Below are 12,743 nucleotides of genomic sequence, written 5' to 3' on the forward strand. Positions count from 1 at the left end.
CTAACCATCATTGCAAATATTCTCGATACCACGTATGTGTTTCTTCCCGTACGAGCTTAATTTTCCACAATGTGCCTCAAATGTTTCGATCTATACATGAAAAAAACTCGTTAAACTCAAAAGAACAAAAAAAAACACGAAAAATACGACCAAATAATTAGGTTGCTACTTACATAGGATTTTAAGCAATCCCAATTGTCAACAAGAGGTTGTGCAGCAGGTCGAACGTGCTGCAGTACTTCACTACCTTTTTCAACTCCAAACAGAAGATCACCAATATGTTTTGCACTATTATCCACTTGACTTCTCTCTGCTATAGTTTTGATAAGTTTGACATGAGTTTCAAAATGCTCATCGGAGCCTTCAGGAGCATCTTGATACTGTCAAGATTACGAATAAATTAGAACGCTTTTTTAATTCTCTGTGTTATAATAGGTGAAATCAAATTTATCCAGATGAAGTAGGAAAAACTTAAAATTACTTTTGATGTCAAGTAGAAAAGTTCAACATAACGTTGGTCCACATTTTGTGACGATGATTCAGAATTCATGGAAACGTGACTATGGTTACAGAAGCAGCGCCCATATACTGGAAAAGTACATTGACACTTAACACTGTATCGCCATATTGCATGACATGTGAAACATATGTCAGATTGGCTGTTGTTCTGTTTGCAACCTGAGCAGCATTGTACACAATGAAATTATAATAAAGCATAAATATGGTGTATAGGATCTGAACAGAACTTTTAGAATATATGTACAATTGAGAGTATATATGTATTACAAGTCTTACCGCGTTATACCGGTCGTTCAAAGTTTCAGTTTGCCGATCTTCAGCTTCACTGTTTACAAGTGAAAACATCAATAAATTTGACACAATTAACAATGATGTATTATCATAAGAGAAGTATCGGAAATTGATTTTTTTTTTTTGTATAGTTCATTTTGATCCAAAAAAAGAAGGCATCTTTAGGACTAGAAAAGTTGTGAATTAGGCATGCTGAGCTGAAAGGAGGCAAGTAATTAATAAAGAAGGGAGGCATTACAAGCCGACTATAAGAAAAGCAAAGTTTTGTAGACGCGATTACCTATCTTACATCCAAGGAACACTATGTAAGTCTCCCATGCACACACCTTTAAACTCAGGAGGGGGACACTCTACCAAGCAAGGACCACCTGCACCCACTTGACAATATGTTCCCTAACTTCTTTCATTGGGATTTGATGCAATCTTTACATAAAATATTTAAACCTACTCACAAGCTTCTAAGTAAAATACCTAAACAAATAAGAAAAAAACATCATAATATTAGACCAAAGGAATTAAGCAAATGACATTAAGCATGCTTCTTTTTCAATATGTTGATCAAGTCATTCGCGTAGACAAATTCAGTTGGCATTGCTGTTCATTTTTAAACCATGAAATAAACATAAGTAACTTTTTATATAGGCATAATACTTGTATTGGACCCTAAACTTGGCTTCGAATTTTAACTTTGACCTCCAACTTTCATAATGCACAAACAAGAAATTTAACTATTCAACTTTTATATAAATAAACGAGATAATGCCCAAGTACCCCCTCAACCTATGCCCGAAATCTCAGAGACACACTTATACTATACTAAGGTCCTATTACCCCCCTGAACTTATTTTATTAATAATTTTTTACCCCTTTTTAGCTTACGTGACACTATCTTGTGGGCCCAACGATGGTTGACTTTTTTTTTGAACTAGTGCCACGTAGGCTAAAAAGAGGTAGAAAATTACATATAAAATAAGTTCAGGGGGGTAATAGGACCTTAGTATAGTATAAGTGTGTCTCTGGGATTTCGGGCATAGGTTGAGGGCGTACTTGGATATTTTCCCTAAATAAACACATGAGTCTTACATGACACAATACATGTAAGACACCACGTAGGATAAAAATGACATGTAGGACATGTGTGTCTATTTGTTCGACTTTATACAAGTTTAAGTGTCTACTTGTGCACACCCAAAGTTGAAGGGCATAAATGTAATTCGAATTCCAGTTAAAAAGCATATTTATGTATTATGCCTTTTATAGATATGCGATGATCTAAATTGCTATCGATACAATAAGCAGTTAAAAATAATTCCAAGGCCATCTTGTTCAGTATAGTAGATGAAAATATGGCCATTTTGACCACTATTCAAAACTTTACCACTTCCTCGTGATACCACTTTTGTTTGCAAGACTAACATTGAAGAAGTTGTCAGCATTAACATCTTCACCTACATAATCCAGCTTCAACAAACATAACAAAAATAATTGTTAACCCCTCCTATTTTATAATCTCGAAAATCCCTTTGTTTAAATATATATATATATATATATAATCTCGAAAATATATTCAAGCCAACACGAAAAAGAACAAACCTTAGGAACACCTTTGTAAACATCTTGTCCATGTGGACTATTGATGATAACTCTAGGTCTAGGATTCATAGTATTGTCAGCAATATCATCGTATATGAATACAATAATGTTTTCGTCTTTAAGACTACCTTTCTTGAGTATTTGGTAAGCATGACATACGTCAGCCTGAAATCAATCAATAAAATCACCAAACAAATAACATTTCATGATACATTATTTAAAGAAAATTTTAGTTTTATTAATAGATGAGAACCTGGTGCCTATAATTAAACCATCCATTAGAGCCGGCAACTAGGACAGCCCTTTGGTCCCTACAGTTTCTTCAGTTAAGAATTTAGAGATACTACGACCTTCAATGTTGGCACAAATTGAGAGCACAACAACAAGTACAACACACACATTGTACTTAAATATCATTGTATTGTGTTTTAATTTATGGTAAATTAACAAGCTAGGGGACTATTGATCAGTTGTATGAATCATATTGATGTATGAGAAATATATAGGACTTCAAGCTCCAACATAAGAGAATGACGTAGAATTCAAAGGTAACAATTACCATAAGAAGTCATGAAATGTGTCAAAGATATATTCTCATTGATTAATTTACAAGAAATTTATCCTCATGACTTATGAAAGTTTTGTCATGTTATCACATTGTTATTGTACGTTTTCTTTTTGGAGTTAATAACTTTGATTGGTCACTCAACTATCAATTGTTTTCACAGAAGTCATTCAACTTTCATTTTCAACTAAAAAGTCACTCACTATGATTTCTTTGCCCAGAAAGTCATTCAACTTTCATTTTCAACTCAAAAGTTACTCAACTTCTTTACACAGAAAGTCACTTAATCTATTTAATTGTTTTTCATTAAAATTTAGTGACATGAAATTTTAATTATTATTATAAATTTTAAGAATCAAATATATATCCATTTAAACCATTTAATGACCCGCTCCATTTAATCCGATCCGTTAAAAATATAATATTAAACATTTTATTTTACCATTAATCCCCCTAAATCATTCCCCATTGAACATTTTATTTTACCATTAATTCACTAAAAGAATGTGGGAGACAAGGGAGAATGATTTAGGGAATTAATAGTAAAATAAAATGTTCAATATTATATTTTTAACCGGTCGAGTTAAATGGAGCGGGTCATTAAATGGGTATATATTCGATTATTAAAATTTTGGTTAATGATTAAAATTTTATGTCAATAAATTTTAATGAAAATAACAATTAAATAGGTTAAGTGACTTTTTGGGCAAAGAACTCATAGTTGAATGACTTTTGAGTTGAAAATGAAAGTTGAGTGACTTTCTGTGCAAAAAAGTTATAATTGAGTGACTTTTGAGTTGAAAATGGATGTTGAATGACTTTTTGTGAAAACAATTGATAGTTGAGTGAGCATCAAAGTAATTAAATCTTTCTTTTTATGTCCATGAGAGTGGACCGGTACACTCCATTCGTTTCAATTTATATCACATTGTTAGTCTTGACACAATTCAAAGTATTAAAGAGGTCTTTTGAAATTTGTGATCGAAAAAATATCCTTTGACCATTTGTATTGATTATTATTTCATTAGGGGTAAAATAAAAAATTTAAAAGTTAAATTATTTCCAATTGTAGAAATGTTGTATTTTATTTTTTTTGGATTGACTAAAAGACATAACAATAAAAATAACTTTTAGCGGCATTAAATATTAATATTAATATTAATAAAGAGTGTTAAAGTCTTTACTATCATTAGAATCAATGTCTCTAAGACTTTAAAGACATACACAAAAGGTACTAATTACCGCTAAATATACATATATATTTAGTGGTAATTAATTCTTAATTGCTACTAATGATAATTTTTTATGTAGTGACGAAAAATGTCTCACATAAATAGGGACAAAGAAAATATAATTTAAAGGAAAAACTACATAATTAAGCAAACAAAACTACTACTATATATTATATACACAGTCTAGAGATAGACACTACAAGAAAAATGTTAATTACATGGGGATTTTCCTGGGATTAGTATGAAAATTCGTAGGAAATTTATTTTCTTGCAAAAATTTTTATACTAATTTTCAGAAAAATCCCTAAATAATTCACACTTTTCTTGTAGTGAGATACTTTCAAAATAGGAGATATTACGCGGATAAGCAAATATTTACTAGTTAAATAGCTAACATAGTTGTAGTTTGAATTAATTACCATTGACAACCTTTTTTTAGCTATAATTACGTATAATTATATGACAGACATACAAGTACAATTCACCTCTCTCCAATCTCTCCATCTCTAACTCGTCTCTCTCCCAATCTCACTCGCCTCTCTCCTACTTCTCCCAATGTCGCTCGCATCTCTCATCCCTCTCACAGTCTTGCTCACAAGATACACAAATACATATGTATGTGAATTACATATATACAATTATCTAACCGATTTACATAAACAATTCGATAAATATACAAATACAATACACCTCTATCCACTCTCTTTCCTCTCTCGCTCGCCTCTCTCCTCCCTCTCCCCAAGTCGCTCGCCTCTCTCATCCCTCTCTGTAACTAGAAATCATAATTAGCAAATTCTACTTTAGAGCCTAATTAAGTTACTTTTAGTGGCTATTTGTGAAAGTTCATCTTCAAAATTATATCCAACATATAGAGGGAATAGCAAGTCTCTCTTCTCTCGATCGTCACTTTCCTCCCTCTTCTCTCTTCCTCTCTTCCTCTCTCCTCTCTTCTCTCTTGTTCCGTTCTCGTCTTCTCTACATTTCATATTGTGAATCCTTCTTTGTCTCTCAATTATTTTTTATTTGGCATAATACATATATATGGACCCTAAATTTGGCTTCAAATTTTCACCTTTGATCTCAAACTTTCATAGGCACTAATAGACAATTTAACTATCCTATCTTTCAATAAATAAATATATGATTCCTACCTAGCGAAATGCGTGAAATGCATATATTCTGCGCGAGTGAGGGGTAATTTTCGAGGCCCACAACGGTAAAAAAAAATGTTGAAATGACAATTCTACCCTTAATGAATCTCTTTTATATTAATTAAAATTAATTTTAATTTTTTTTAGTTTCAAAATGATGTGTAAGATATTTTATTTTAAAAAAAAAGATGTGCAAAATGTTTAATTAGTTGGCAGTCACTGATTGACTCACTTATACACGTGGCAGCGTTTTTATTTCACGCACTTTAGCTCCAAAAATCGCGTGTTTATTTATTGAAAGATAGGATAGTTAAAGTGCCTATTTGTGCACTATGAAAGTTTGAGGTCAAAGTTAAAATTTAACGTCAAGATTAGAGCGCAATATATGTATTATGTATTTTTATTTTGGGTTCTTAATTTGTTGTTCAATGTTTGGATCTCAAATATCTTCTTCTTGGGTTGATCCTACCGACTGTATCTATGTATCAAAAAAAATTATTGTAATTGTGTATTAGAAAAAAGTGAGACACCTATTATCAAATTGTATCTTCTTCAACTGATACAAACAATTGTATCTATGCATCATAGAAAATTGTATATGAGTATTCGAAATAATTGGTACAACGCAACTATTATCATATTGTATTTGTGTATCAAAAAAAAAAAGTTAATACAACTATTATTAGAAAAAGTTATATATGTGTATTTAATTTAAGAGTGATATAATACATTCCTTAACATGGCTTTAGTTCACATTTATATCCTCCAACATAACTTTGAATATGCACAAACGAACATTTAAACTTGTGTAAAATTAAAAAAAAATAGACAAATACGTCTTATGTGGCATCCTATATGAAAATTTCACTTGCTCTCGATATGTACACCAAATTAAGTACGTTGTTTTATCATTATTAGGGATGAAAATGCGATAAAAATACGTAATAACAAATTAGTTTATTTACTTATCACAATTTATATAAAAACACATATGTATGTAATTAGTAAAGTGTCAGCAGCGGATCAATGTGTTTCTTTATAAATATAATCGACAAGCGGACATATAAATTAAGCCCCACGATACAAATTATGTTGGGATAAATTATTCTTAGATAAATTATATTGGGATAAATTATATTGTGATTAGTTATTCTAGTTATGTTGGAAGTAGTTTTTATTATTTGTTTGGTATGTCATATTCAAATTTATATTCATTACATAATTTCTAAAAATAAGTTATTTGTTTACAAAAATACCCTCCACCTTAATTTTTTTGCAAATTTTAGGTATTCATTCTTTTTTTTAAAATCATCTTATTTAACATAAATATTTTTGTGTCTGCATTTTCCATGATTGTGCCTTGTGTTTTGAAAATTAAACTTTCATCTTATTTAACTTAAACAAGTTAACTTTCGACTTATTTAGCTTAAAAATAATACTTTCATCTTATTTATCGTTAAATTAAAACCCTCATCTTATAACTTAAAAATAAAACATTCATCATATTTAACTTAAAAATAAAACTTTTATTTTAAGTTTGTTAAAGTACAAGAAATTTTTTTATTAAAATTATCTATATTTTTATTGATATATAAAGTTTAACATTAAGAGATTAATAAACTATTTAATTAAAAATATTTAATTTATCAAAATATAAATAAACATAAGAATTAGGCAAATAAATTCAGCTTATAATATATCATAACTAAATTGATTCATAATATGTAATTTCTTTGATAAAAAATTATCTTAATGTACATGAATGTACAAAATAGTGTTTAAGAGATATTTAAGGGTGTATTTTTTTTATTTTGCATACTTTATCCCAAGATAAATTATTCTGAATTACTATTTCATCTTCAGGGAAGGATAACTTATCCTAGCTCTAACTATTAATCCTAAGATAAGTTATCTCATCCTTTGCAACCAATGTCCCACTAAAAGTTATCTCTAATTCAGCTATCCTTCATGTATTTTAGTCATGAATTCTATTTTTTGTAGTTTTAATGATATAACAAATTCAGGAACCTTGTAAAAGGAGGGGCTTGCTCTCGAGTGAAAATATACGCACAAAGTGTGAGACGGGAAAAAAGTACAAAATTTGATGCACAATCTCCTACAGTGACAGAAGTGGCATAAACCTTGACCAATGGCATGGCCTTGAAGGTTGTGACTATTCTACATAACGATGATATCCAATAGTCACAACTTTAGTTTTTGCAACTTAAAAAACATCCCAAGAACTCTTACAAAAGCTGAGAAAAGGAGTGAAGAATCATCCTCAAGATCAACTCGAATCAGGAAGAGCTGGAAGCTTAGTTGTCTTAGGATTATTTCTTCTGCACGTGTATTGTAAATCTGTTCCTAAATATATAAAGGATTCATATACTTTGGTTTGTTAAAAAGTCTAAGTTAGTTGAGTCCAACTGGTTTAGTCGGCAGGCTTGTGTGTTGCTTAGTCAAACTCTAAGTCATCCGGAGCGTGGTGATTTAGTGGGCAACCTGCATGTTGTTTAGTTGAATCCTAAGTTGTCTAGTGGTGATAGTTTAGTGGGCGGAGTGACATCTATTTAGGCTGTTCAAGCAATAGAGTTATTGCTTGGTCGTGAGATTAATAACTTCTTCTCACATTGTTGTAATCGGGTTTCACTTTTGCTGTGAAGATTAGTGAAGACGGTTAAAAATCTTGTTTGACAGGTCGTGGTTTTAATCCCTTGAGCAAGCAGATTTTCACGTAAACTGCTTGTGTTGTTTTCTGTCATTATTTACTCTTTGTTCTTATTTCGAGTGTGTTAATGAACCTGGTCCGTTGATTGATAGTGGACACACGTGTTCTATCAAATTCACTCTTGCAAAATCAATCTCTGAATACAAGTTTTTTTTATGTTGAAGTGGGTGATTTTAATGTTGTTTCAGATTTTCAACTCAAATCGTCAAAATCCAGGACAATTAATTCGTGTCTTTTAGACGAGAGAAAATTGTTCAAATGATATTTAAGACCGTAAGTTTGAGTCATCAAGAAAATAAAACGGTGGAAGCTCGGGAGGGGTAAAAATAAATGTTAAAAAATCAGTGTTTTACCTTCAATTTTAATTAGCCTATAATACTCCATATTTTAATACATTAATATGCCCTTTAACTTGGATTCGAATCACATTTATGCCCTTCAACTTTGGGTGTGCACAAGTAGACGCTTAAACTTGTATAAAGTTGAACAAATGGACACATGTCCTACATGTCATTTTTTGTCCTACGTGGTGTCCTACGTGTATTGTGCCATGTAGGACTCATGTGTTTATTTATTTAAAAGTTGGATAGTTAAAGTATTTGTTTGTGCATTAAGAAAATTGGATGTCAAAGTTAAAATTTAAAGTCAAGTTTAGGATCCAATATATGTATTATTTCATATTTACATACCCAACATAAATGTACAAGTTTCTTATTTCACTTTGAAGCTTTTCAAAACTGGAAGCCTTTGAACTTCCCCTTCAGATCTCACTTACAGTAGCAAAGATTAGCTTACATGACATTTTATATACTCCTTCCATTTCAAAAAGACTGGCCTAGTTTGACTTAACACAGAGTTTAAAAAAAGGCATAATATATAAACATGACCCTTAACTTGACGGCGATTGACAACTATTACCTTTAACTTTGGGTGTGCCTACTTATGCACATTTAAAGTTTGAGTGCCTACTTGTGCACATTTAAAGTTGGAGGGCATAGTTATAATAAAATTTTTGAATCTTGTGGTCCTAAATTAAAGTTATGTCAAATCACAAATGTATAAAATTGTCTTATAATCTTATCTTGTGGTCTTAAATATGTCACGTGAAAAATTGAAATTAAAATATTACTAGAAAAGGATAGAGGTCATTTTTTTAAAAAAAAAAAACAAATTGAAAAGCAAAGCATGTCATTCTTTTTGAAATAGACGGAGTATCAAATATATGAAAATGGAAAAATATTGAACATTCATAGCATCTCTAATTAACTCCATCTGACTCAACATGGTTCCAATAGGAAGGAGGAGTAACATTATTAATTTGCTAGCTACATAAGGTGAAACTTTGCAGCCAACCATGACTGATGACACAAATTAAACAAGCTAAACATAAATTGCTCTCAGCTCTACAAAGGACCACATGCTTGTACAGTTGCAGCAGTCATTTGCTCCCTCTCAATTCCAGCATTACAAATATTCGCGATACCACGGATATGTTTCTTTCCATATGAGCTTAATTTTCCACAATGTGCCTCAAATATCTCGACCTATATATATAGATATACATGAAAATAATAGAACAAACGATCATGGTTCCGTATACGTGAAAAAGAACAATAAGAAGAAATGTTTTATAATTAGGCTAAATACTTACATAGGATTTAAGACAATCCCAGTTATCAACTAGTGGTTGTCCAGAAGATCGAACAGTTTGTAGTGCCTCATTACCATATTTAACTCCAAACAGAAGATCTCCAATATGTTTTACGTTATTGTCCACTTGACTTCTATGTGCTACAACATTAATAAGTTTGGCGCGAGCTTCAAAATAGTCATCAGAACCTTCAGGAGCATCATCGTACTTCCAACATACAGAAAGAACTATGAATCAGATTATCTTTTCGCATCTTTCTTGGCAAGGAAAAAAAATTAAATTATATTGCATATGACTTGATGTGTTGCAAAGAAAGGTGGGGACATATATACTTTGGATTGCCAGTAGAAAAGCTCTGTTTCTCGTCGTTCCACATTCTGAGACGATGATTTATAAGAATTCATGGAGACATGAGAGTGGTTTATCGAAGCAACGCCCATATATTGGAAAAGAGCATCAACACTTAACAACATATCACCATATTGCATGACATGAGAGCCATATGTTAGATTGGCTGCTGTTCTGTCTGCAATCTGATCATAATGAAACATAATTATCATCCAGAGTTTCAGTTTGTCGATCATGAACATCACTGTATAACAATATATCAAGATATAGGAAGAAGTTTCATTAATATTATAGTTTTGATAACTTTAAATCAATTGATTTTCCCTCGATCAGGGATTAGAGAAGCTGTGTTTTACGTTACCTGTCCTCCATCCAAGCAACACTGTACAAGTCTCCTAAGCACACACCTTTAAACTCAGGAGGGGGACAAGCTACAAGGCAGGGATCGCGTGCATCACCCACACCACAATATGTTCCCCAACTACTTTCATTGGGATTTGATGCAGTCGTTACATAAATATCTAAACCTTCAGGAAGAAGACCGTCAAACATGCTTCCATACTCACAAGCTTCTAAGTAAAATACCTAAACATATAACAAAAGACAGCATCCAACGGAGTATTAGACCGAAGCTTTGCTAATTATTTTCCTTCCAAGGAAGCAAAGGACATAATATCGACTGAAAAGAAGCAATAGTTACCAGTTTACTATATGTCCCAGAACCAAGCTTCTTTTTCAACACATCAATCAAATCATTCGCGTAAACAACTCCAGTTGGCATTGCTGTTCATTTTGAAACATGAAATAAAAAAATATGAACATATAATATGTGTGTGTGTGTGTGTGATGACGATCGAATCACTTACAAACAATTCCAGGGCCACCATGATCAACATAGTAGATGAAAATATGGTCATTTGGATCACTGTTCAAAACTTTACCACTTCCTCCAGTTATACCACTCTTGTTGGCAAGGATAACATTGAAAAAGTTTTCAGCATTAACATCTTCACCTACATAATCCTGTCTCAACAAGAAAATAACCCGGCCCTCATCAACGTACGTAACACACATTCTAAGTATTTTCGAGGGATTGAATTGCTCAAAAAGAGAGGGAAAAAAAAGACACATACCTTAGGAACACCTTTGTAAACATCTTGGCCATGTGGATTATTGATGATAACTCCAGGTCTAGGATTCATAGTGTTGTTAGCAATATCATCGTACATGAATACAAAAATGTTTTCATCTTTAAGACCACCTTTCTTGAGTAACTGATAAGCAAGACATACATCAGCCTGAAATCAATAAATAAAATGTCATAACAAATCATCACTCAATTCTAACACAACATTTCTAAGTTCGTTGTTAAATCGCTTGTAGCTAATAACCTGATGCCTGTAATTCCACCATCCATTAGAGCCAGCAACTAGGACAGCCCATTTGGTCCCTACAGTTTCTTCTGTTAAGAATTTAGAGACACTACGACCTTCAATGTTGACACAAATTGAGAGCACAACAACTAGTGCAACACATACTTTGTACTTAAATATCATTGTTTTGTATTTTATGGTAAATTAACAAACAAATAGGATAATTGGAGTATTGAGTTGTATAGTAATATTGATGTATGAGAAATAGATAGGACTTTAAACTCGTTTAAGCCAACATTAGAGACATACTATGATCAAGACAAGTAGACAACGTAGATTTCAAAGGTCTAAAGGAATTTTTTTTTTAAAAATGAAACATATATCTAGACATTGATAAATATTGCAATATATTTATTCTCCTTCTTTTACAAGAAATTTCTTCACACCTGTGACAAGTTTTTCATGTCCTTTTTTTTGTTTTTCACCTGGTGTTTGGAATCTGTATTGGAACCCGTATTAGAGGTTCAATGAAATTTGGATCCATGTCATTTTTTTTATTTTTCACTTGGTGTTCGGAGCCGGTATAAACTGTATTGGAACCCGTATTGGAGGTTAAATTAAATTTCAGATCCATGTCAACTTTTTTTGTTTCCTACCGATGTCCCGAGTCTATATTGGAGGTCCGACTAAGCTCGGATTTATGTATAAAAATATTGGTTCCACACTCAATGTGCGGAACCTGTATGGAGTTCCGACTAAATCAAAATTCATGTCAATTTTTTGGTTTCCGCCAGCCACCGTTTCTCCTAAATTTGTCCGACTATAATCTGGATCCATATTTTTTTTATTTCTCACTCGGTGTATAGAGTCCATATTGGAGCTCCGACTAAGTGCCTATTTGGATTGACTTATTTTAGGTGTTTTTAAGCCAAAATAACTTTTAAGCAATTTTGAAGTGTTTGGGTAAAGTTAAAAAGTGCTTCTAAGCACTTGTTGTAAAGCCAAAATAACTAAATAAGTCATAAGTTAGAAATTCTAACTTATGGCTTTTGGCTTATAAGTCATAAGCCAAAAGCTAATCCAAACAGACTCTAAATCATCTGGGTCGCGCACTGCATGACTTTTTCGGGGGTGACACTTCTAATAAGATTTTCTTCATGTCTAGGGCTCGAACCGAGACCTTTGGTTAAGAGTGCAACAACCCCACCTCCAGCCCACAATTCATGCTGGTTATGTTTTCATGTCATTATAACATCCGTACTATACACTCATGTTCTCTAATTTTTTTAAAA

The 12,743-nt window shown here is 32.0% G+C and overlaps 2 pseudogenes; both read right to left on the reverse strand.

Moving 5' to 3' along the window:
* Window positions 1-2,820, reverse strand: LOC101263139 (vacuolar-processing enzyme-like; annotated as a pseudogene).
* Window positions 2,821-9,464: 6,644 nt separating this feature from the next.
* LOC101263442 (vacuolar-processing enzyme-like) lies at window positions 9,465-11,634 on the reverse strand (annotated as a pseudogene).
* Between the last annotated feature and the right edge of the window lie 1,109 nt (window positions 11,635-12,743).

Source organism: Solanum lycopersicum, chromosome 8, assembly GCF_036512215.1.
Source record: "Solanum lycopersicum chromosome 8, SLM_r2.1".
NCBI lineage: Eukaryota > Viridiplantae > Streptophyta > Magnoliopsida > Solanales > Solanaceae > Solanum > Solanum lycopersicum.